This window comes from Pteropus alecto, unplaced genomic scaffold, assembly GCF_000325575.1.
Source record: "Pteropus alecto unplaced genomic scaffold, ASM32557v1 scaffold108, whole genome shotgun sequence".
Classification (NCBI taxonomy): Eukaryota; Metazoa; Chordata; class Mammalia; order Chiroptera; family Pteropodidae; genus Pteropus; species Pteropus alecto.
The window spans coordinates 12,323-38,614 of record NW_006441946.1 but is presented as its reverse complement, the minus strand read 5'-3'; the positions used below and the strand labels follow the sequence as shown (position 1 = coordinate 38,614).

Below are 26,292 nucleotides of genomic sequence, written 5' to 3'. Positions count from 1 at the left end.
CGCTTCCTCGACAGCTGCACCTAAAACCATCGCTTTCCTCTCGGTTTCGGCCCCGCCCGCCGGTCGCGGGTCGCTGGTCGGCTGGCGCTTTCTCTGACCCCCGAGGCCGAGGCCGAGGCCGGGGAGCCCTGTGTTTACCTGACACACGTGGTGTCGGTCAGGGGGACCTGCCCTGTCTCATTTCTCTTTTTTCCTCCTGTTTTGAAAACTACTCTAGAATATGGACGAAGACGTTAAAAGAAAAAGTGAAACTTAGCACGCTGTTGTTTCTTTATTGGTCATTGGGTCTTTTAAATGAATCAATTTATTTTTTGAAGGGCAGTTGCTGAAAGAGAAAGTAGTTGAATCTATAGGTTACAAGGTTTAGGAAGAAGTATAGAATTTCTTATATATTTACTGATATACAGAATGGGAATTATAAAACTGTTTCAGTACATGCCTCTGTTCTAGGTAAGTCAGCAACTGAAATAAACTTCTGCCGTTTGTTTTAAATGCATATGCTTTTACTTCCGTTTCGTACTTAACCAAGAGTTTCTATTACAGATGCTAAGCTATTATGTGTTAAACACATTTTGGAATCCTTTATGTAAACTGCCTATTATATAAACAAGTTCACCCACCCACACACACACACACACGCACACAAACACAGACTAGCAACATGGCTAAACAGTGATTTATGCATAGAAAGGATTTATGTAACAATAAAAGAAGTTGTTGATAGGTGTTATTTTTCTATGATAAGTGAAAAACTGAAATTTACATTAGAGAAAAGGATCATGTCATATAAAAATATACCTATTATTAGAAAAAAGACCAGAATATGATAAAATACTAAATATATTTGTCTGGCAAATAAAACCATATGTGATTTACATTTTCTATTTTTATTTTATTGATCCTATATTCATTTTACAATTATAAAAACTTATTCTGAAAATAAAATATTCGATGTAAGAAGATTTACTATATGATTTTAAATGATATTTAATAATAGTGTGACTACCCTCAAAAACAACATAATATACAGTTAACAGAAAATTTACTTCCAATGAAAATGTCTATGACTACATTTATTCTGCTTAAGGAAGAATAACTCTGCTGTTCACAATAATATTTAATTAAAGCCATTTTCCTAGGTCAAGAAATTGAATATTGACACTTTCATATTGTTCCACCTACCAGCATTGGTCTTCAGATTCCATGAGTGGGATTTTTGAAAAATAAAAATCAGAGTGAAGGCAGACATACTGTTTGTTCTTTTGGAAAATGGTAATCCAATAGAATAAGCTGGAGTCCAATTAGAAGAAAGCGCTCATAGCATTTCATGTCAGTATTCCCTCAAACTCGCCTTTTGGAAGTCAGTTCGAGAGTTTACGCTAAAAATTACAGTGACGTTGACCTCATATAGCTCATGAAGGTGAAAAACCACTGAGCGATCGTGAGGAGTTATAGTTAGAAAGTGTATTTCTTCTATAAACATACCTTCAAATCATTAAATCCCTTCACAATAAGGGCCTGTATTCATGACTAAAATATTTGGAGCCCTAGGTGGTAGGGAGAGAGCTGCTCATAACAGCTGAGAACTGCATTACTCACAGTTCACTCACGAGGAAACTGAGATTTTGGAAGATAAAATATCTTGCCTCAGCTCAGACCCGGCAAGTGACCAAACTCAGACTTGATTCCAGGACTATCTATTGACAGACCCTGAAGTCTGGACTATTCCTGAAATCATTCGTAATGTATTCCTTAGTTAGGAGCACATTTTTAAAAGAATTTACCTATAACGTCAGACACACAAGAAACATCCCTACTTTGTATTAAAATTTTTCTTGTCGATCAGAACAAAATAATAAAGTTTTTAAATAAAAGATGCACTTTCACTGAACAATGCTTTTAGATACGTGAAAAACTCTGACACGAACAAGTAAAAAGAAATATTGTTTTCAAATGAGTCTCCCGAAGTGAAAAAAAATCTTGCCTTTTGATCGCTTACTGTTTAGAAGCACAGAACTCCAAATTGGGCCCCTCTTGATAATCTCGTTTATTTCCTCTAAGACATTTAATATGCTCAGATTCTCCTCTGGCAAGATTAGGTTGATGATGACAGATAAATAGAAGGAATTCCAAAGCTCTGGGCAGGTGTGAGAGTTATGACTATTATGCTCTTTTAATAACAATCCTTTTATCAAAGCATTAAAAATTTAGCCTGGAAGACAAGCTTTTAAATCGCGATTTGAATCGGAAAGTTTTTATTATCGTCCTTTTATGAAATCACGTTCACCTTTATGTGAGACTCTGGCACACCCCATTTTCACGAGAGACAGTTTGGTTCAGATTTAAGTCTACGGTTTACCAATTGCTTTCGCGATGTCGTGCATAACGGAAAAGTTTGTTAAATTCGAGAATAAAAGCAGCAAAGGAAGCTAATTTTAAACCGAACGTAAAGCCTGAAACGACTTAGTACAAATCATGTATAACCAAACTAAGGTAATTCATTAATATCACGTCTTCGTTTCTATTAAACTAAATTTACTAAATGTATTCTTAGGAGTTGTATATGGGTACTGTTCCTAATGGCGTAGTAAAATATGAAGAGGGCTTCCACTTGTTATTTGGATTTTGCAAGTATTTTGAGACTATAAATTCGCCCTTCTCCTCACCTCTTTCTGTTTCTCTCACCTCACGTGGATATAGTCCTTCTTCCTGTCTGTGTAGTTCACGCTCCCTTTAAAGGAGCTAGAGCACTGTGAGCTTCCCACCATATGTATTCCTGAAACACTACGGGTCAGAAGCATAGAATCTCGCAATTAGCATCATGCACGAGAGAGGTGAAGGAGGCCTTCAAACATCTATTGGTGTGGAACTCTGTCCTTGGACCACGGAAAGACAGGAGAAAATAGAGTCTTTGATGACATCGCCGAGTCTGAAACATCCATCTCTGGAGCTGGGCAGAAACTGGAACTGAGCTGAGTTCGGTCAGTAGTTCTGAAACACATTTACGAGGTAAAACTGACAGGCCTTCTTATTGTCTGGAATTGGGGCAATTCCAGAGGGAAAGAAAAAAATGAAGTCTCCCAAATTTTTGGACAGAGTCACTAGAGGGTGTCATGGCCATTTCGGGGGAATGGAGGGCGCTTGGGGAGGGACCGTTTTCAGAGCAGAGTCACAGTTTCGTTCCCAATGTTGAGTATGCTCAAGGCGTAAGAGGAGAACTGTCAGGTAAGCACGTGGGTGTGGATACAGGAGTTGGGAGCTTAAGAGAAAGGGGAGGACTTGGGAGACCCAACTGGGAGTCACGAGTATGCAGGTGTCACCTCACGCTGCAGAACTGGCTGAAGCTGCCTTCAGAGAGTGTACACACACGCACACACACGCACACGCACGCACACACACGCACACACACGCACACGCAAGCACACACGGAAAGAAAGGTGCCAGCACAGAAGCCCTGTTACGCCTACATGAGACAACGGGTTGGCCCGTGAGCAAGGAAATCCAGTTCCAGGTGGTGTCAAGCAGAAGCTATGTTTGGTCACAGGGTCTAACGTCTTGTGCGAGGAAGGGCTGACGGCCGGAAGTTATTGCTGACCTCACGCACGCATTTTCACTGTCAGAGGGAGCTAAAGCCAGATTCGTGTGGGTGAGAGTGATTATTATTACTCTCTTACCTCAGAAAGAAAATTTGAGAGAAAAAGTTTAATATGTTTGAGAATAATCTACTAGCAACAGGGATATAGAGCATAGAGAAATTTTTTGGTAAAGGGGATTCTGGACTCCGTTCCAAGTTAAGATTTTGTTATTTTGCAAAGAAAACTATAGACAAAAGAAAGTAATATTCCATTTATCTTACCATTACTTCTAATACACCATTTTGTTTTATTCATATGGCTGTTCTCTATTATTGGAAAAATGGAAAATAATATCTCTTTCTGTTCACCTATGTATAATTGAGACAGTAATTATATAAAAATATATTTAATACATATCATTATATACAAATAAAATATAGAGTAACATATATTGTTTCTTCACAGATGCTGTATATATGACACTTAGATATGAAAACCGATGTAAAAACTCATGGTTTTGTATTTATAAGCTTAATTTCCAAAGGTAGAAACTTAGATGGTTGATTTTAGATCTTTCTTCTTTTCTAATTTAGGCACCCGCTACTATAAATTCCCCTCTGAGTACTGCTTTTGTTATGTGCCACACATTTCGATAAGTTGTTTTTTTATTCTGATCTATTTCGAAATATTTTAAAATAGTTTGTGATCTCTCCTTTGAAATGCCAATTTGAGCTTAAATGGACTTTAAGAAAACAATATCTGAGTTTAACTTTACTCGCTAGCCTGGAGAATTGTAGTTCAAATTATAATGACGGCACGTGTTAACTGTGTATGCTGGGTTGAGGCACACACCCCTGGTATGACACACTGTGTGGATAACTCGTACACATACTTGAATGTGGTATATGCACATGACGCGTACTAGGTACTCAATAAACAGCAGCTTTTAGGTAAATGGTTGTGCTTAATTATTTAGGCAAATAATTGGGTAAATAATAAGTGCTTAATACATATCTGTTCATTTAAAAGATGATAAATAGACAAGCGACATTTCATTGTTAATACTTTTACATTTCAGTTCACACTGAAGTAACTAAGGTCTTTAGCTGGAATCACCTTTATGAAGCATAGGAAAAAATGGGAGAAAAGTGGATTTCTTTGTATTAAATTCCGGTAAAATTAATTACATGTCACCGCGTAATTACTACAGAGGCAAACTTCTTAAATACAAGTTAAACATGAGCGTACCAGACGCGGCAAAAATGCAATTTCTACCTAGCTTAAATTAATTAACAACACAACATAAATGATTTTTCCAACCCTGTTTTTTTCTTGTGTAAAACGAGCACTCAGCAGGGATTACTAGTTCTTCGGCTTGTTGAAAACAGAGAGCTTGGGGAAGGATTTTCAGTATCTAAAGTCTCTTGCCTTGGGAAGCACCGTCCCCAAGGTGTTTTTGCCCTTGTGTTAAAAAAAAAAAAAAAAAAAAAGCCACAAAAGGGCTTTCTTGTAGAAGCCATATCTCTGCAAAATTCGACAAAATGCCTGGGGGTACAGTTTCCAGCTGCTCTAACCCTGGCATTTTCCTTGTCAGATTTCTGATTAAAATTCTTCATCTATCTGGTAAATTCCTCCTACGTCTCAGTAAAGCTGAAATACTTATGAAATGGATGTGCCTAGTAACCCAAGTGCAGAGAAATACCTAAAACTCTAGTGGCTCCAAACCCACGATGAATCCCTTCGGTTATATGGTAGAAACTCAAAACCTTAGAAGTTTCCTTTCGGTGTATTACATTGACCTAAAAACGACCACAGGGGTTGTTGGGAAGTTTGTTGGTGTGGAGGGCTGAACGCTGACTCGCGCGCGCATGGAGAGAAAGGCTAGAGAGATGCTCACCCGCATTCGACTCAGTTTATGCTACCGGTGGTGGAAGAGCCTTGGTAGTGACGTTGGATGGAGAATTGTTTCCTAGTGTCCCATGACTTCCGATATTGGTCTTAGAGATTATATTCCGAATCTAATAGTATATTGAAGTAGAGTCGACGATAACAAAAGACATTTGGTAATTTTGTATTTCGTTATGGGAATCCATTAGGCCGCAGAGGATTCCTCTCCAGCTTTTAGGGCCCTTTTCCACGTGGAATTACTCTCCCTTCCTTGCATTCCACGGCTGACATCATGGAATGTCTTTGTCTCCAGACATTGCTGCAGAGACAAAAAACAAAACAAAACAAAACAAAACGTGTTTTCAATTTGTGTATGTTAACGTATTCTTTAACCAGTGGTCGAAGTTGATTCTTAAATTAGCAAATCCTCTTGTATTTGAATTTTTTCTAATTGCTGGAAGTTTTTCCTTTGTTTGTTCTGGTATCATTTCATGATCTTTAGGGTGGCCTTGGCAACAGTTCGGGTCCCGAAAAGCCAGGGGAACAACCTGAAATTACTGTTTTTTGTTAGTGGAGGAAGCTGAAAAAGTGATTTTTGGCAGACGCTTAGTTAATATACCTAATGCAGGAGCCCCAGGCCTGGAGCTTGCACCTGGGGTTGGATGTTCCCGAAGAACCATCAGGACCAGAGGGGTGAGAAAGCCCATTTATTACACGAGGCGGGGAAGCTTCAGCAGCGGTCGGAGCTGTAGGGATAAGGCCGCTGACCAGGAGCAAGCAGAGTCTTTGTGCCCACGAGCAGAGGGAGGGGCTCCCTCATGGGGGAGCAGCCCCCCTCCCCGACTGAAGGGAGCAAGATGTGCCCCTGGTCACAGGAGCCGATAACGGCCCCGGAGCAGCAGGAAACGTCCTTGGGCAGAAGCTCTGTCCTCTGTGTGCGGCCCTCCGGCCCTCCGGCCCTCCACGGCTGCGGGCCCGGCAGTGAGCCATCTTCTAAGTGTGTGGAGGGGCCGCGTTCTGAGTTAGCCCCACGATATTAGTCCATGGTAAGCAGATGTACTTCATGACTAAAAGTGGTGGACGGAATACGTGGGAAGGAGATTCTGTCCAATACTCTGCCTCTAAATTTTTAACTATCTGTTCTTTATACTTCAGTAATATCTACCCCTTCGTCTGTCCACCTACAAAGCACGCTGCGGTCTTGGTGAGAGAATTCATGGAATTGTAGAATGCATAGAATATAGTTAGATTTTCCCAGTTTGCAAAGGTGTTAAAATTTCTAAAAGATAAATTGTTTGGAATGTGCGTTATAAATTTAGGGTTTTGTACAAACAAGAGTGAAATTTAATAGACCATCTACGTTTTCAATTTCATTCTCTTCCATAGCTGTTCTCCTCCCGTATACGATCCGGGGTGCCAGGGAGAAGGGGGCTCTGTGAAGGGGGTGGCTAGTGGGTTGGACACGGGTGTGCAGAAGGGGAGCGTGAACATCCAGGGAGATGTGCACTTGGCCTCATGCTATGCTTGGCACAGAGCGGTGACCAGGGCCCATCACGCCAGGGGAGGCTGGCTCCGAGCACCCTACTCACTCCTCGGGTGTCCTCGACCTCAGGAATAAGAAGCACACACGGTGACTATTAAAGTCTAAAAAAAGAAAATTCACAAAATTCCGTATTTCGTCCTTCATGTAAAATGAGAGAAGAGAAAAATATTTTCATACTGTCTTCCTGTGCACCCGTGCATCTCTGTAACAAACTGCTCACACGTGCGATCCCACTTTTATTAGACATGACACCTTTCGAAAGGGCTTTTAATTGTGCTGTAGATGTAAAAACTGCAGAATCTGACCACAGGTGAGCTGAGTACCTGGTCCCATGGTGGGGACCGTTCCCTCTGCATCTGTCCCCAGAGGTCTCGACCCTGCAGAACGATCACCTTCAAAGTGAGTTTCCAGAGAACTAAGTCTGATCGCCACATCCCCACGGACAAAGGGACAGTCCCCTGACAACAAGCCGCCACTCCCAGCTCACAGCGGGGCGGGGGGAGGCTTCTTCACGGTCTCAGCCATCTCGTCCTCATTTGGGGCTGAAGATATCTCACAAAATGAAGCTCACGTTCAGATACGAGGTTAACGTCTGTAAATTTCTACCACGGCAATTTATTTGTAATTTTAAAAAGTAAGTACCAGAGTTTTAAATCTATATAATAGTTTTATAGGAAGTATTTAAAAAACACTTTAAAAACAGCACCAGCCCTAGTTGACCCGGTCACTAAGGTCGGGCGGCTGCCGTGGTGTTTGCTTCCGCCCGTGGACAAAGAAGAATTTCAATCCTTCCCATTGGTAAAAGAATAACACTGGGTCACAGCAAGTGTCTCAAAGTGTCACTGTGGCCAGCTGGGAGAATGGACTAGCTAACTCGTTTGGTTTTGCATGAATACACCCCTCTGGCAAGCCATGCGGCCAAAATAGTTTCTTAGGTGTCCCACTTAGAGAAGTAGGGGCTCGCTCTTACGAGCACCCTATGTCCCTCTGGGCTAAGCTTTCATGTCCCAAACGGACAGACAAGGGAGCCGCACTCACGGCACTGCCTGGCTGCCTGTCTCACTTCCCTTCCTCTCTCCATCTTCCGAAGGGAGAGGCTGTAAGGACATGTCCAGGAGTCTGTTCATCGTACCGTTCCTATCCCGTCTCCGGGAAATTCAGACCAACGAGTTCACGTAAATGTCTACAGCAGGAGGTGACGGATCAGCGAGACAACTGGCCCCGACTCTGCGCCGAAAAAGCACTCTTGAGAAACGCGTTTGCTGGCGGCCGCCTCGCCCCCCACCCCGTCTCCTTCCCTTCCCCATGTCTCGAGTTGAAATGAGTGCAGGGGAGGGCTGTGGTCCTGCCCAGCTCCTGGAGTGGGGGACCCCGGCACCAAGGGTCCTGGGGACTTGGGGGCACTCAGTCCTACTCAGGCTGTGGGGCCAGGTGACCCACGGGGATTTACCTCCAACGCACCCCGTGGTGCACACAGCAGTCGTGAGGGTCACCATCCCTTCGCATGGGGCTTTGTAGATCTAAGGGTTGGTGAACATGCCCTCGAAGAGGAAAATAAGCTGGAATTAACCCTCTCGCACGACAACACACCTCTAGTAAACTAGAGAGAAGGAATAGCCAAAAGGTTACTGAGTAGCACTAAGAGCCAGCCTCGTCCGTAGTACCAACTCTGGTAAAAAAAAGTTCGCCAATCAGTTCTCTGCTGCCAGACGCTGATTTTCAGAGACTTTTGGGGGTGGGTGGGTGGAGGTAGAATTCTTTTCTTTACAGAGGGGTATATATTAAATTCAATATGTACTATGCTGATTAAATCCAATATAACCAGGAAAATGAATAATCTTTTTATGGAAAAGGAACTATGCCAATTCCCAGAGGGCATTAAAAAGATCAGATCTTTTTAAATTTTTCTCTGTTAAGGGGGAGGGGTGAAAATCTAATGGTATCTTTAGTTTCTTTTTTCTTTTTCACCGGAAATACGATTTTTGTTTCTCTCTTGCAATATGCACCTGATCTTTTCTTGATGCCACTCCAGATTTCTGCAGCTTGCTGTCTGGTTTTTACTTGGTTATTTTATCTCTCACTTTGAAGCCAGTCAGCACCCTGGATCCATGACTTCTACTTTGCTGTCGAATCTTCTCTAGAGATAAAGTGCTGCAGAGCGGAGCATTTATAAGGAGCTCTGCAGACGCCCAGCAACCCCGGCTGCTCTCAGCACCAGCACCATCGGCCACACGAAGACGAACCCATCCACGCCCACAAACAAGCACCAAGAGGAATTTCTGCTTACGTAGATGATTCGAGCACTTTTTTTTTTTTATTCGAGGGAATTACTTCCGTGATGAAAACACACACATCCTGGTTTATCTAGCTGCCATAGGAAAATAAATGCTATCTCCCACGTACAAAACCTTCTTCACGAGATCGTTAAAGATTCTGTGTCGCCTCCTCTCAAGTGGGTGTTCCTCCTCTCTGTTCTGGCCGTTTTAGTGTGAACACATCGGTCTCCCTTAGGCCCTAAAGTTCCCAACTGAAACGGGTTTTTCCCCTTTCCAAAATCACTGTGCCTCTTTGAGCCTGCATAGCAACCGTTTAAAAGCGGCCTGCGTCTGTCCTGCAGAGACCTTCGAAGGCTCACAAAGCTTCCTGATGCTTTTTGTTGGAAGAGGCCATAGATAATTATGAGACTGCTGAAATGTTAAATTAAATTCCCAGTTTATCAAAGGCATATTCTTCTGTTATAACTAGATTCCTTGTACTTTCATTAGTTGTTAGTTTAAATTAGTTATTTAAGGTAACTGAAAACTGTCAGTTTGAGTCTTATTGGACTCTATCTTGAACGTGAGAAGCAGACATCATAACCAAGTTTTTTGATTGAGCTCAGTACAGGGCAAGCAACATTTCCTTCAGAATCTGAAAGAGAAAACCATTCATCTACTTCTTCTCGAATAGTGTGATGAAACTGGTTTCGAATGGGGGTGTAGCCTCGCACAGAGGAACCATCAGTGAGCTCGTTCCCCTCCCCACCCTCCTCTGTGTTTGGGGGCTCCTCCTCACAGCAGCCAGGGCCCCGAGGACACTCTGTGACAGAGATGTGGGTTCTGCTCCACTCAGCACGTGGCCCTCCACCACACGTGGCGATCAAGCACCTGACATGGCCAAGTGCAACTTATAGACTGAATCTTTAATTTCATTTAACTTAAATTTTAAGGTTCATGGCTGCCATCGGGGTCATATGCCCTTATAGTTGTTTCCCTCTGGCTAGTTAAGGAAATATTCTCCTCAGAAATAATTTTAGAAGGTTATAGTTCTTGGCCCGAAATGAAGAAGAGACATCTGAGCTGTTATTACAATGTAACGAATTTTACACCACATCTTTCTATAGCTCAATAACTTGATGTAGACTTAAGAACTTAAAAAGTTTTTCTTATGCCTAAGTATGAGCATAAGAAATAGAAAAATTTCGGAGGAGTATATGTTCCGTAGACTGTATCTGGAGATAAAAGCGATTTAATCATTATTACAGTATGATAATGGAATTGATACAGCTTGACATTACTGATATTTATTATAAGTAAAAAGCAATCTTTCTAGCTAATCTGACATTTGTTTTCTACTTGACTCCTAGAATTGCTAGCTCGGCAGTCTGGTCATACATGGACATTGTTAATGCTCCCTCAATTGTTTGTGAGTTAACAGATTTTTCTATTTCTCTCGTCACTTGCATGTCTTCCTTTTTAAAGACCTGCCAGAAGTTGTCAGTCTCACCAATTATAATCAGCCTTTGTCCTATGAAGAGATCATCTATTACACTGGAAAAGCTACCAGTCTTTCACCATTGAGTATGATGTTTGCATGGGTTTTTCATACGTGGTTTTATTATGTGTAGGTAGTTTCCTTTCATTCTTGTTTTGTTGAGTGTGTTTTTTTTTTTAGTTATAAAAAGGTTTGAATTTTGTCAAAGTTTTTTCTGCATCAATTGAGATGATGTGACTTTTTTTCTCTTCATTTTGTTGATGTGGCATGTTATGTTGATCGGTTTTTTAATATTGACCCATCCTTGCATTCCAGGAATAAATTTCATTTGGTTATGGTGTATAATCCTTTTATTATGCTACTCAATTCTGTTTGCTAGTATCTTGGTGAGAGGTTTTTTTTTTTTTTTTGTATCAATGTTCATAGGGGATGGTCTATAGTTTTCTTTATTGAAAAATTTTATTAAAGTATAGTTGGCATACAATATTATAATAGTTTCAGGTGTGAAACAAGGTAGTTTGACATTTACGTACCTTGCAATATGATTAGTGCAATAAGTCTAGTAACCATAAGAGGTAACAGCTTCCAGTTATAAAATAATAAGCCTCAGGGATGTAGTCTACAGCACAGGGAATATAGTCCGTACAGTGGCTTTGTCTGACTTTGGTATCAGGATTATACGGATCTCATAGAAGTAGTTAGGACGTCTGAGAAGGTTATCTAATTTCTTGGCATACAGTTACTTATAGTATCCTCATAATCTTTTTTATTTCTGCAGAATTTATGGTAATACCCATACTTTTTTCTTAGCCCATTGAACTGTACTTGTGTTAATTTTCTCGAGTTTTTCTAAGAACTGACATTTGGTTTCATGTATTTTCTCTATCGTTTTTTTCTATTCTCTATTTTGTCCTTCTCTGTTTTAATCTTTATTATTTTCTTCCTTTTGGTAGCTATGCATTTAGTTTGTTCTTTTTCTAATTTCTTAACTTGTAAAGCCAGGTTGTTGATTCAAAGGTTTTTGTTTGTTTTTTAACATAAGCATTTATAGCTCTAAATTTTCCCCAACACCATTTTCACTGTGTCTCACGAGTTATTTTTGCTTCATTATTCTCTAAATCTTTCTACTTTCCCTTGTGATTTCTTTTTTGATCCATTTAAAAGTGTTGGTTTAAAGCGTATTGCACAACTTCCAATTATTCTTTTTTAACTTTTGTTTTTCATTTCTATTTCATTCCATTACAAACAGAAAAGATAATTTCCAGCATATCTATATTTTTAAATCTATTGAGACTTATTTTGTGGCCTAATATATGGTCTATACCTCCAAATAGAGGTAATATTTGGGTTATAATGTTACTTTATAAACTATCTATTAATATGTGGGTTATAATGCTACTTTATAAACTATCTATTAATATGTGGGTTATAATGCTACTTTATAAACTATCTATTAATGGTTCTCTGAGAAATCAAAAGCGTTTTGAATCCATGTCTCTCCCTGTGTTGCCACAGTCCCTACCTGGGAAGAAGAGCTATGATTCCTCAGACAAGTATATTTTTGCAAATATAGGAAGACGAGTTATTGAGTGTTTGATGGGACAGAATAACGCCAAGGAATTCAACGTTGTCTCATGCTTCCTGACATCTGGAAAAAAGGAAAACGGTGCAGTTGGCCTGTACTTGGAGAATTTTTAAAAAGTATTTGTTATTAGAAGTTTATAATGATTATAATCAATATATGATACTATTCAAAATTTTCTAACCCCCCAAAATTTATCATAAGATGCCTTCTAATGTGTTTGTCAAATTAATCTGTGAATTGATTCTCATTATAATATGACGCAATTTAACTAGACATCTTAGAAGAGTGGATGACAAAAAACACCTATGAAATTACAAAACAGTGAGCTGGTGCCGTCCGTGCAGAAAGAGGGTACCTTTGATGAGCTCATGACATCACTTCAATTAATGTATTAAAGTTATTTGCTTATGTATCTGTCTCTACATTGAGTCTATAATATCCTCAAGGGCACAGACACTATCTTAACACTTCTCTGTAAGTGTCTGGCAAACAGTAAATATCAAATTCATGTCTCGGTGAACAAAGGAGTAAAGGGACGGTGTTTAGTGTGTGGTGTGTACACACAGAGTCACTTATTTAGGGCACCCAGACATAGCAAACGTATGTTAGTAAGAGCGTTAGGCCATACAACTGATGGTTTCTATAGGTGGTGATGGGACTAAAATTCAAGGAAAGTAGTTGTTGACATCCTTTCTGTAAAGTGCAGGTCAGCATCAATGCTGATGTATCACGTACACACAATACAGAGAGCGGGGCATGAAAGGACCACCTATTTGTGCGTTGCACAGAGAACAAGCACTTTGAGGCGTCTATCACTTACAACGTAGCTACTGTAACTGTTTGTCTCATGTAAACTTTCGTTTAAAACTGTCACTTCTGCCCACGGCCACGCCACCCGGAACATGCCCGATCCCATCTGATCTCGGAAGCTAAGCAGGGTCGGGCCTGGTTAGTACTTGGATGGGAGACCACCTAAGAAGATCAGGTGCTGTAGGTGTAAAAAAATCAGTCAATAAATAACCTGTCACTTCCTCCTAAACGTGTGGTCCAAGATAAAGTGCTTCTTCAGATTCATTTTTTCAAGGCATAAAAAGAAAAATATTTCCACTGATAAAGTAAGAAATTCATTACCCACTTGTTGAAGTTTCATGGAGAGAATGTTTACAGTAGATACATTATTGCCAAGTGATTGAAAGGAAGGCAGAGACCAGAGATAAGATTTCATCTGGTGCCATGTGTCTGGAAGGGCCATTCTTTCGAACTTGGAGTACAGGGAGCGAGAGACTTTCAGGGTTGTGTTGCCGCGGATGCCTAGAAATACTGTGTGAGCACACACATGTCGGTGCTGTGAGGACTCAACTGTAAAAGCAGCCTTTTAAAGAGCAACAGTTTTCTGGTAGTTTGACAAACTAGGTAGTTTGGATAACTGAAGATAACTGTAAAGGTTAAGTTGGTTTGAAAATATTATTCCACAATAGTAAATAATTTGAACAATTCTCTCTCCTTTTTAGTTCTTTTTATTCCATGGACCTTTGTGCAAATAATTTCTTTTCCATGATCCTGGGCTCCCACCTCCCAGGGACACGGGGCGAGGTCGGTGTGTCTCCTAAGGGCACACGAGCTCTTCTGCGCCCATCTCTGAGCTGCGAGGACCCGAAGCCCAAGGCAGGAGCTTCAAGTTCACCACCAGCAGCATCAGCGTTGCTTTCTCAGGAAGCGGAAGAGCTTCTTGCCATTGCAGGAGGACGGCAAGAGCACCAGACAGGGCCACAGCCCTGACCCTGCGGGCCGTTCCCTCTGTGGGCTTCAGACTCCACAGCTGTGCAGGAGGCCGTCGGTGACACGCAGTCTGCTGCTCCCTCCGACCCAGCATCTGTTCTCACGCCCAAGGCCAGTGCCTCATTCCCCCTATTTCCACTCAGACGGCTCCTCAGGGCTGGCCCCACGTCTAGCCAACCCCACGTGCTATCTCCTGGGTGCTCCAATGGGTTCAAGGATGAGAATGTGACCGAAGCCAGGCCAAAGGCATTTAAAACCATGACTTTTCATGGAGACTAAGAGAAGGAGAAATCCTTCCTGGTAGAATAATCGGCGAGTGGCTGTCAGCCTGGAATGGCCGGAGGGCCTGGATTCATGGAGAGACTGTGTCTCGTGTAAGTAAGTTATAGTGCATCAGAAATTGAGGATTGGAGAGGGACCAGGTCCTACTGTGAGAGTTTGAGACCTGGACCTGCCAGGTCCAAACCAACTATTTAAACTTTCCTCCTGCAAGTATTAATTTATTTCTACTATTTAAAAATTATTAATTCATATTCCTTCAGCAAGTACGTCTAGTTCTTTGCGGTCAGAAAGTCCTAGCTGACAGAGCAGAATCAATAATCCATGAGACTCCTCTGTGCAGTCCCCTGGGGCAGCTGGGCTGGGGGAGATGAAGACTCTGGGTGGGGTCAGATCTCAGGGAAGCTGCCGATTAGCTCTGTCCCCATTCCTTCCTTGTCCAGGAGAGGGAAACCCCAGGACAATGAGAGGAGAACCAGCAGGGGGAGGAGGTCTTGCACAGACATTCCGAGAGGAAGTGGTTATCCCCATCCGCCAGATGAGGAGACAGAGTTTTGCCTAAAGTCACACATCTAGTAAGTGGTGAAGCCAGAAGTCAGCTCTGTGCCTGTCTGGGATTCAGGGACACCCCCACCGGGAAACTGCCACTCTTGACTCCATTCTGAGCAGCCAAGAAGCTCTTGTCAGTTGAAACCTCAGAGGAAGGGAACATGAGCCTAAGCAGACCAGTGTTCTGGACTGAAAAAGAACAGATTTCAAGAGGACAGCAGGGAGTAGAGGTGGAGAAGTCGTTCTTATAGGAACCTGGTGAGAGGCCAGGCCACCTTCTCCCTCCCTACCCGTCCCCTAGCTGCCTGTCCAAGTCCCACTACAAAAACCAGCTCGGGTGAGTACATGGCAAGCTAGACCATTAGGTTATGTGCGTATTTTCTTCAAAGAGAATGATTGAGATTCAAACCAAAGCTTCAAGGACTATTTGGATTACTCTTTGTCCAGGATCCTGTGTTAATGTAGGATCCTGGACTCAGAGCTGTGTTAGAATTAGTCTTCAGTTTAAATATCTGAAACAAGGAAATAATACATTTCCTGCCTCATTTGACAAACGGAAGCAATACATTAGATGAGGCATGTGCGAGGCTAAAACAGGATTGATTTCACAGTGAGCTTACTACTAGGAATCTGGATTCTTATTTTAATGAGTGGGCAGAGTCCTTAAGGCAGAGAAATGCTCTTCTCTGCTGCCATTTCGCGTACATTTTCAGAATAACACTGAAGTGAATGTCATGATGAAAAAGCTCTTCTCTGTTGCCATCTGGTGTCCAGTTTGGGAATTACATGCGAGTGTAGGTCATCAAGTTTTTCGTTATTCTCTGCTGCCATCTCGTGTGCATTTTTGGAATAACAACTGAGTATATGTCGTCAAGTGTAGGTCATGATTATTCGTTCTCTGCTGCCATCTGGTGGCAAATTTCGGAATCACATCACAGTACTGGTCATGATAAGTTATTTCTGCCTCTCTTTCGTGTTCATTTTGAAAATAACACCCAAGTCATGTCGTTATGAAAGGTTATTCTCTGATGCTATCTCGTGGGCATTCTGAAAATAACATCCAAGCGTCGGTCAAAAATTTATTTTCTGCTACCGTCTGGTAGGCATTTTGGGAATAATACTCAAGTGTAGGTCATCATGAAAATTTAATTTCTGCACCCATCTAGTGTGTATCTTGGAAAAATACCAGAGCGTATGAAATAAAAAGTGTTTTTTTTGTCTGCCGCCATCTGGTGGGCATTTTAAGGATAACTCCTGAGTGTTCGTTATCACGACTATTCATTCGCTGCGGCCATTTGGTGGGCATTTTGGAAATAACACCAAGATCATGTCACAAAAAGTTATTTCTGCTGGTATCTCATGAGCATTTTGAAAATAAACTCAAGGGCCTTTTGTTACAAAGTTTTTCTCTGCCGCCATTTTGTGTGCACGTTGGGAAAAACACATAAGTGTATGTCATAAAGTTATTCTCTGCTGCCATCTCGTGGGCATTTTGAAAATAACATCCAGTTGTATGTCACAAAAATTTGTTTTCTTCCGCTATCTGGTGGACATTTTGGGAATAATGTCATAGTGCATGTTATTAAAAGTTATTTCTACTTCTATTTCATGTGCATTTTGAAAATAATATCCAAGGACATGTCATTATGAAAAGGTTTTGTCTGCTGCCATTTCGTGTGCATCTTGGAAACAACACAGGCGTGCAAGCCGCGAAAAGTTATTCTCTGCTACCATCGCGTGGGTATTTTGAAAATAACATGCAAGTGTATATCACCATAAAAAATTTTTTTCTGCTGCCTTCCGTTTGGCATTTTGGAAATAACATCTGAGTGTAGTTCATCATGAAAATTTATTTTCCGCCCTCATCTCATGTGCTTTGGTTTAACACCAGAGTGCATGTAATAAAAAGTATTCTCTGCTGCTATCTGGTGGGCAATTTAGGAACAACACCCAGAGCGTTTCTCATCATGAATATTCATTCCCTGCAGCCATCTGGTGGGCATTTTTGGAATAACACCACAGTGCAAGTCATGAACATTTTTTTTTTCCTGCTTTCGCGTGTGCATTTTGAAATTAACATTCAAGGGTCTGTAGTTATGAAAATGTTTTTCTCTGCTGCCATTTCTTGTGCATATTGGGAAAAACACAGAAGTGCATGTTATGAAAAGTTATCTCTGCTGCCAGATCATGGGCATTGGGGATAATACCACCGTGAAGGTCATGAAAAGTTATTTCTGCTGCCAACTTCTAGGCTTTTTATTAAAAAAAACCACAAGTTTTTGTCATCAAAAATTTATTTCTTGCTCTCATGTAGTGTGCATTCTGTGAATAACGCCAGAGTGTGAGTAATAAAATTTGTTCTTAGCTGCTATCTGGTGGGCATTTTAGGAATGACTCTCATTTTCATCATGAATATTCATCCCCTGCATCCACCTGGCGGGTATTTTGGAAATAATACCACAGTGCAGGTCTGGAAAAGTTTTTCTGCTGCTATCTCCTGGACATTTTGAAAATAACATCCAAGGGCATATCATGATGAAAAGTTTTTCTCTGTTGCCATTAATGTATATCTTGGGGAAAACAAAGAAGTGCATGTCATGAAATGTTATACTCTGCTGTCATCTCATGGGCATTTTGAAAATAACACACAAGTGCATGTCTTTATGAAAAGTTTTTGTCTGCTGCCATTTTGTGAACATCTTGAGAAAAATAAGAGTACTTGTCATGAAAAGTTATAATCTGCTGCTATCTCGTGGGCATTTTGGGAATAACACACAAGGTCATGTCCTTACAAAAAAGTTTTTTTGTCTGCTGCCATTTTCGTGTGCATTTTGGGAAAAACACAGGAGTGGATGTCATAAAGAATTAATCTCTGCTACCACCCTGTGGGAATTTTGAGAATAACATAACAATTCATGTCATGTTATTTCTGCATTTTGAAAATAATAACCAGGTGTATGTTATCATAAGAATTTCTTAAAAGAAGGGCAACCAAAATGGCATAGATGATAGAGACTCTGTTCATCCCTCTGGCAACCAAATCAAAGTTGTAATGGAAACAAGGAGCAGCATCAAGGAAAAGTCGCCTGGGATCTTGATGAACAAGCTGTATAACTAAGGAGAAATCTAAGAAAGCACCCAGCAATGGCAGAAGGTAGGATGGGGCGAGGACGCGGGGCAACCGGTCTCAAGTGGCTGAGTGAGAGGGAGGATGCAGCAGTGGCAGCGGCAGAAGCCTCTTAAAGGGGCCGCATCAGCGAGCGGATTTTCGTAGTGACGGACCTGCTAGCTCTGAGCACCAGTGTTGATTCAGCTGCGCGCTGGGGGCACCAGGGACTTACAGGATAAAAATGGTAACAATCACATTCTATCAATAAGTACCTCAAATGGAAAAGAATTAAGTGCTCCAACTAAAAAAGTGGATGAATGGAAAGACAAACAAGACCCTTATATGTTGTCAATAAGAGATTCACTTCAGATTAAAAGACACAGACTGAAAGGAAGGGGATGGAAAAAGATATTGCTCTGATGGACCTAGAAGGTATTTAAGTCAGACAGAGAAAGATAAACAGTATATGATTTCACTTATATGCAGAATCTAAGAAATAAAAAGAATGAATTAATCAAAAACAGAGTCACAAATATATTAGACAATTTGGTGATGGACAGAGGGGAAGGGAGTTTGGGGGAACTGGGGGAATGGGGTGAAGGGTTAAAGAAGTGCAAATTAGTAGCTGATAGATGGACATGGGAATGGGGAGCATGGCATAGGGAATGCACTTAGAATGAATATGTTGGCTAGGTGGAGGGTCAGGGGAGGGAGGGAGCAATTGGGGGGACCGTTTTATGAACTATATAGATATCTAACCAATGTACCGTATACTTGAAACTAATTAAAATAAATAAATTTTAAAAATTATTAAATGCTACCATCTGGTGGGCATTTGTGAATACCACCGGAGTGTAGGACATCATGAAAGTTAATTTACTGCCCCATCTTGTGTGCATCCATGGAATTTGACCAGTGTATGTAAAAAAGTTATCCTCTGTTCCCATCTGGTGGGCAATTTGGGAACAAACCACAGCGCTTGCCAAACAATGTTATTTCTGTTGCTATCTCATTTGTATTCTGAAAATAAACTCACGGGCATGTCATTATGAAAAGTTGTTGTGTGCTGCCATTTCGTGTGTATCTTGGGGAAAAAGTAGGATAGCATGTCACGAAAAATTATTCTATGCGGCCACCTCATGGGCATTTTGATAATAACACGCAAGTGTATGTCAATATAATAATTTTTTCAGTAGCTATCTGGTGGGCACTTTGGGCATAACACCACAGCGTGTGTCATAGAAGTTAATTCTGCTGCTATCTCGTGGGAATTTTGAAAATAATACCTTAGGATACTTTGTTATGAAGAGTTGTTGTCTGCTGCTATTTTTGTGCACAAAATTGTGTATCATGAAAAATTGTTCTATGCTGCCATCCTATGAGCATTTAAAATAACAAGCAAGTATCTGTGATCATAAAAATTTATTTTCTGCTGTGAAACTGTGGGTATTTTGGGAATAACACATTAGTATATGCAAACCTATAAATATATTTTCCTCTCTCATCTACCGTGCATCTTGGAATAACAACAGAGTGCAAATAATTAAATATATTTCTCTGCTCCCATCTGGTGGGAATTTTGGGAATAACACCAGAGTGTGTGCCATCATGAAAATATATTTTCCTCTCTCATCTATTGTGCATCTTGGAATTATATCATAGTGTATTAAATGTTATACTCTGCCGCTATGTGATGGACATTTTAGGAATAACACCAAGTGTTTGACATCATGAATAGTAGTTCTCTGTTACCATCCGGTGTGCATTTTGTGTGTGATGGAAGGTTGCCTGCCTGTTGAGCATGACGTTATGAAATTTTTATCTCTGCTGCCCTTAGTGTTAATCTTGAAATGAGCACAGGAGTGCTTGTTATGATAAATTGTTCTCTGCTATCCTCTTGTGGGCATTTTGAAAATAACGCCCATGTGTATGTCATCATAAAAATTTATTTTCCACCCTCATATAGTGTGTATCTTGGGAATAACACAGAATATAAATAATAAATGTTATTTTCTGCTGCCATCTTGTGGGCATTTTATAATTAACACCCAGATGTTCTCATCAGGAATAGTCATTCTCTGCTGCCATCTGGTGGGCATTTTGGTACTAATGCCACAGTACATGTCATAAAAAGATATTTCTGCTACTATTTCATGTGCAGTTTTACAAATAACACCTAGGGATATATAGTCATGAAATATTTTGTTTGCTGCCTTTTAGTATGTATCTTGGCAAAAACAAGGAGTGTATTTCATGAAAAAAATTGTTCCCTGCTGCTATTGTGTGGGCATTTTGAAAATAACAACCAGATGTATGTCATCATAAAAATTTATTTTCTGCTGTCATCTGGTGGGCATTTTGTGAATTAAACCTGTGTATATGTCATCACAAAAATTCGTTTTCAGCCCCATTTCTGAGTGCATCTTGTGAATTACACCAGAATGAATTTAAAAAGTGATTCTCTCCTGCCATCTGGTCAGCTCTATTTTGGAAACGACTGAGTGTTTGTCATCACAAACTATCATTCTCAGCTGACATCTGGTGGGCACTTTGGGAATAGCGCGACAGAGCATGCGATAAAATGTTATTTCTGCTATCTCATGTGCATTGTGAAAATAAACCCATGGACATGTCGTTATGAAATGTTATTTTCTAATGCCGTTTCGTGTGCATCTTGGGAAAACCACAGGAGTGCATTTCGTGAAGTGATTCTCCACTGCCATCTTGTGTGCTTTTTGAAAATAACACCCAAGCATTTGTCAGCATAAAAAATTTTCTGCTGCTATCTTGTAGGCTTTTTGGAAATAACACCGCAATACATATCATAAAATGTTATTTCTGCTGCTATTCCATGTGCAATCTGAAAATAAACCCAAGGACATGTCGTTACAAAAAGTTTTTGTCTGTTGCCATGTGCATATTGGGAAAAACACAAGAGTGCATGTCATGAAGTGATTCTTTGCTGCCATTTGTGGGCATTTTTGGAAGAAGACATGAGTACATGTCATAAAGTATTATTTCTGCTGCTATCTCATGTGCATTCTGAAAACAGTGCCTAAGAGCATGTCATTATGAAAAGTCGTTGTTACTGCCATTTTGTGTGCATCTTGAGAAAACACAAAACTGCATGTCATGAAACATTTTTCTCTGCTGCCATTTTGTGGCCATTTTGAAAATAACAAGCTAGTGTATGTTATTATAAAAATATATTTTCTGCTGCCATCATGTGCACAATTTGGGAATGACACCCGAGTGTATGCCTTCATGAAAATATATTTTTCTCTCTCATCTACTGTGCATCTTGGAATAAAATCAGAGTGGAAGTAATTTAAAAATTCTCTGCTGCCCTCTGGTGGTCTTTTTAGGAATAACACCTGACTGTCATCATAAATATTCATTCTCTGCTGCCGTCTGGTGGGCATTTAGGGAAAAACACCACAGTGCTTGTCATGAGAAGTTATTTCTGCTGCTATCTCATGTGTATTTTTAAAATAACACCCAAGGGCATGATATTATGAAATTTTTCTCTGCTCCAATTTCTTGTGAATCTTGGGATGAACACTGGAGTGCATGTTATGAAAAATTATTCTCTGCTGCCATCTCACAGGCATTTTGAAAGTAACACGCAAGCAAATAAAAATATATTAATTTTTCTGTTTCCATCTGGTGGGCAGTTCAGAAATAACCCCTGAGTGTAGGTCATCATGAAAATTCATTTTCTGCCTCCATCTTTGTGCATCTTTGGAATGACATCAGAGTGTAAGTAATAAAGTTATTCTCTGCTGCCCTCTGGTGTATATTTTAGTAAAAACACCTGAGTGTCATCATAAATAGTCATTCTCTTTTGCCATCTGTTGGGCATGACGTTATGAAAATTTTATCTCTGCTTCCATTTCGTGGTAATCTTGGGATAAACACAGGAGTGCATGTCATGAAAAATTGTTCTCACCTGTCGTTTCATGAGCAGTCTCAAAATAATGCCCATGTGTATGTCATCATAACATTTTTTTTTACACCCTGATATTGTGTGCATTTTGAGAATTACACAGAATGTAAGTAATAAAAAGTTATTCTCTGCTGACATCTGGTGGGCATTTTAGGATTAATACCTAGATGGGAATTTTGGGAATAACACCACAGCACATGCCATGAAAAGTTATTTCTGCTCCTTTCTCTTGTGCATTTTATAAATAACACCCAAGGGCAAGTCCTCATGAAATGTTTTTGTCTGCTGCTACTTCGCGTGCATCTTGAGTAAAACAAGAAATGCATGTCATGAAAAATTGTTCGCTCCTGCCATCTCGAGGACATTTTGTAAACAACACTCAGGTGTATGTCATCATACAAATTTATTTTCTGCTGTCATCTGGTGGGAAATTAGGGAATAAAACCCAAGTTAGGTCACCATGAATATCCATTTATGACTCCATCTTGTGTGCATCTTGGGAATTATGCCGGAGTGTAAGTAGAATAGATTTTCTTTGCTGCCATCTGGTGGGTATTTTTGTCATCATTATTAACAATTCTCTGCTGCCAACGGTGGGTATCTGGGAATGACACCACAGTGCAGGTCATCAAAAGTTATTTCTGATTCTATTTCCCAAGGTCCTATCATTAGGAAAAATTTCTGTCTGCTATTTTATGCATCTTGGGAAAAAACACAAGAATACTAGTCACGTAAAGTTATTCTCTGCTGCCCCCTCGTGGTCATTTTGAAAATAACACCCAAGTGTATGTCATAAAAATTTTTTTTCTGCTGCCATTTGGCGGGCATTTTGGGAATAACACCTGAGTGTAGGTAACCACGAAAATTTATTTTCTGCCATCTTATATGTATACTGGGAGTAACAACAGAGTGTATGTAAAAAAGTTTTTCTTGTGGCTATCTTGTGGGTATTTTGGGAGTAACACCACAGTGCGTGCCATAAAATGTTATTTCTGCTGCTATCTCATGTACATTTTGAAAATAACACCCATGGAATGTTGTTATGAAAACTTTTGTCTGTTGGCATTTCAAGTGCATCTTGAGAAACACAAAAAAGCTAGTCATGAAAAGTATTCTCTGCTGCTATCCCATGGGTATTTTGAAAATAATACACAAGTATATATCATAAAATTATTTACTGTTGCCATCTGGTGGGCATTTTGGGAATAACACCCGAGTGTAGGTAGTCACAAATATTTATTTTCTGCCTCTATCTCGTGTGCATCTTGAGAATAACACCAGAGTGCATGTAAAAAATAGTTACTCTCCACTGACATTTGGTGAGCATTTTGAAAATAACAGAAGAATGTGTGTCATAAATAATTATTCTCTGTTGCCAATCGTGTGCATCTTGAAAATAACACCCAAGTGTATGTCATCATAAAATTTATTTTTTGCTGCCATTTTGTGTGCATCTTGGGAATAACACAAGAGTGTATGTTATAAAAATTAATACTCTGCTGTCATCTGTTGGGCACTTTAGGAATAAGACCTGAGTGTCATCATGAAAAGTTATTCTCTGTTTACATCTAGTGGGCATCTAGTGTATGTCATCATTAAGTTATTCTCTGCTGCCATCTCGTGGGCCTCTCTTGAATAATACTCCAGTGAAAGTTATTCCTCGCTGCCATCTCAAGGGCATTTTAGGCATAGCACCTGAGTGTAGGTAATCATGAATTTTTATTTTCTTCCTCCATCTCGTGTGCATCTTGGGAATAACACCAGAGTGCATCTAATGAGAAATTATTCTCTTCTGCCATCTGGTGTGCATTTTGGGAATAATACCGGAGTACATGTAATCATGAAAAGTTATTCTCTGCTGTCATCTTGTGAGCACATCGAGAATAACACCCAAGTCTATTCTTTGCTGTTAAAAAATAGTACCGGAAAAAAAGTAACACCCGAGTGTATGTCATAGAAAGTTATTCTCTACTATCATTTTGTGGGCTTCTCCTGAATAACACTTGAGTTTATGTCATTATGAAAAGTTATTCTCTGGTGCCGTCTCGTGTGCATCATGGGAATAAAAACGCATGTATGTCATGAAAAGTTATTCTCTGTTGAAATCTCGAGTATTTTGGAAATAACACCAGAGTGTATGTCAGAAAAATTTGTTCTCTGCTGCTGTCTTGTGTGCATTTTGGGAAGAACACTCGTGCGTACATTACCATGAATAGTTATTCTCTGGTGCCATCTGGTGGGCTTTAGAATATTCATTTTGTGCTTCCATGCAATGGTAATTTTGGGAGTAATGCCACAGTGCATGTCATGAAAAGATATTTAAGATGCTATCCCATGTGCACTTTATAACATCCAACACCCAACGGCATGTCATCATAAAATGTTTTTGTCTGCTGCCAATTCATGTGCATCTTAGTAAAAATAAAGACTGCATGTTTTGAAAAATTGTTTCTGCTGCCATCTTGGGGGAACATTGAAAATAACATCCATGTGTATTTCATCATAATTTATTTTCTGCTGCTCTCTGGTGTGAATTTTGGGAATAAAATCTGAGTGCAGTTGAGATGCAAATTTGTTTTCTGCACAAGAGTGTGCATCTCAACAGTTACATCAGAGTGTAAGGAAAAAAAAGTTATTCTGTGCCGCCATCCGGTGAGCATTTTAGGAATAACATTGGAGTTTTATCATCATGAATATTTATTCTCTGCAATCATCTGGTGGGCGTTTTATAAAGAAGACCACAGCACATGTCATAAAAAAGAATTTCAGCTGCTATCTCATGTGCATTTTGAAAAGGATACCTAAGGGCATGTCGTTGTGAAAAGTTACTGTCCGTGGCTATTTCATGTGCATTTTGGGAAAATCAAGTGGCCATTTCATGTGCATCTTGGGAAAATCAGGGATGTGCATGTCATGAAAAACTATCTTCTGCTGCCGCCTCATGCCATTTTGAAAATTACAAACTACTGTATGTTATTATAAAAATTAATTTTATGCTGCCATCTTGTGGGCATTATTTGGAATAACAGCCCAATGTATGCCATCATGACAATATACATTCTGCTCTCATCTACTTTGCATCTTGGAATAACTTCAGAGTGGAAGGAGGAAAAAAATCAACTCTCTGCTGCCATCTGGTGAGCATTTTAGGAAGAACACACGAGTGTAGGTCGCCATGAACATTGATTCTCTGCTGAGATCTGGTCTGCATTTTGGGAGTAACACCACAGTGCATATCATGAAAACTTATTTCTGCTGCTATCTCCTGTGCATATAAAAAATAACACTGAAGGGAATTTTTTATCTTCTCCTTTGTGTGAATATTGAGAATAACGCAGGACGGCATTACATGAAAAATTATTCTCTGCTGCCATCTCGTGGGCATTTTGAAAACAACACCCTGGTGTATGTCATCAGAAAAATTTATTTTCTGCCCCCATCTGGTGGGAATTTTAGGAATAATATCGGAGTGCTGTGCATCATGAAAATTCATTTTCTGCCACCGCGCAGTGTGCATCTTGGGAATAACATTAGAGTACAATTAAGAAAAAGGCATTTTCTGCTGCCATCGGGTGGACATTTTGGGAATAGCATCTAAGTGTAAATCCTCAGAAAAAGTTATTCTGTGCTGTCATCCTAGGCATCACTTGAGTAACACGTGAATGTATGTTATCATAAAAAGTTATTATTTGTCGCCATCCATTGTGTATCCTATGAATAACTGATGAGTGTATGTCATCATGACAAGTTATGTTTTTGCGGGCCAGTCCCGGGATGCGAGACGGCCCACTCAGACCTTCGCCCTTCCTCCAGCCAGCCAAGGCCCGCGGTGCCTCGCAGGCAGAACCTCGGCAACTTCCTCCTCTCCAGTAGTTGCGCTACAGACGCAGGCGTCTCTGGCGCCCGGGAGGCCAGGCTCGAGCTCTTGGGGTGGCAGGCGACAACCTCTCCCGTCCACGGCCACACCACCCTGAACGAGCCCGGTCTCGTCTGATCTCGGAAGCTAAGCAGGGTCGGGGCTGGTTAGTACTTGGATGGGATTCCGCCTGGGAATACCGGGCTGTAGGCTTTTGCCGCCCCCCAGCCAGGGTGCCCCTGGACACCCCCAGGCCCTGCTAGCTCGCTCGCTCAGTCTCGGGGCTCCAGGGCAGCCGCCGGGGCCCGGCGCCCCGCGCCCTCGCCCGCCCTCACCTGCTCTCCTGCAGCCAGCCCTGGGCTGTTTTCGCTCTCCGCTCCGGGCCCTTCCCTTCCTGGGCTCCGAGGGGCCGAGTCCCAAGGGCCGCCGTC

At 40.7% G+C, this 26,292-nt stretch overlaps 2 pseudogenes; both read left to right on the top strand.

Annotated features, from left to right (window-relative positions):
* Positions 1–13,221: 13,221 nt before the first annotated feature.
* LOC112485445 lies at positions 13,222–13,340 on the top strand (annotated as a pseudogene).
* Positions 13,341–25,957: 12,617 nt separating this feature from the next.
* LOC112485443 lies at positions 25,958–26,074 on the top strand (annotated as a pseudogene).
* The last annotated feature ends 218 nt before the right edge of the window (positions 26,075–26,292 follow it).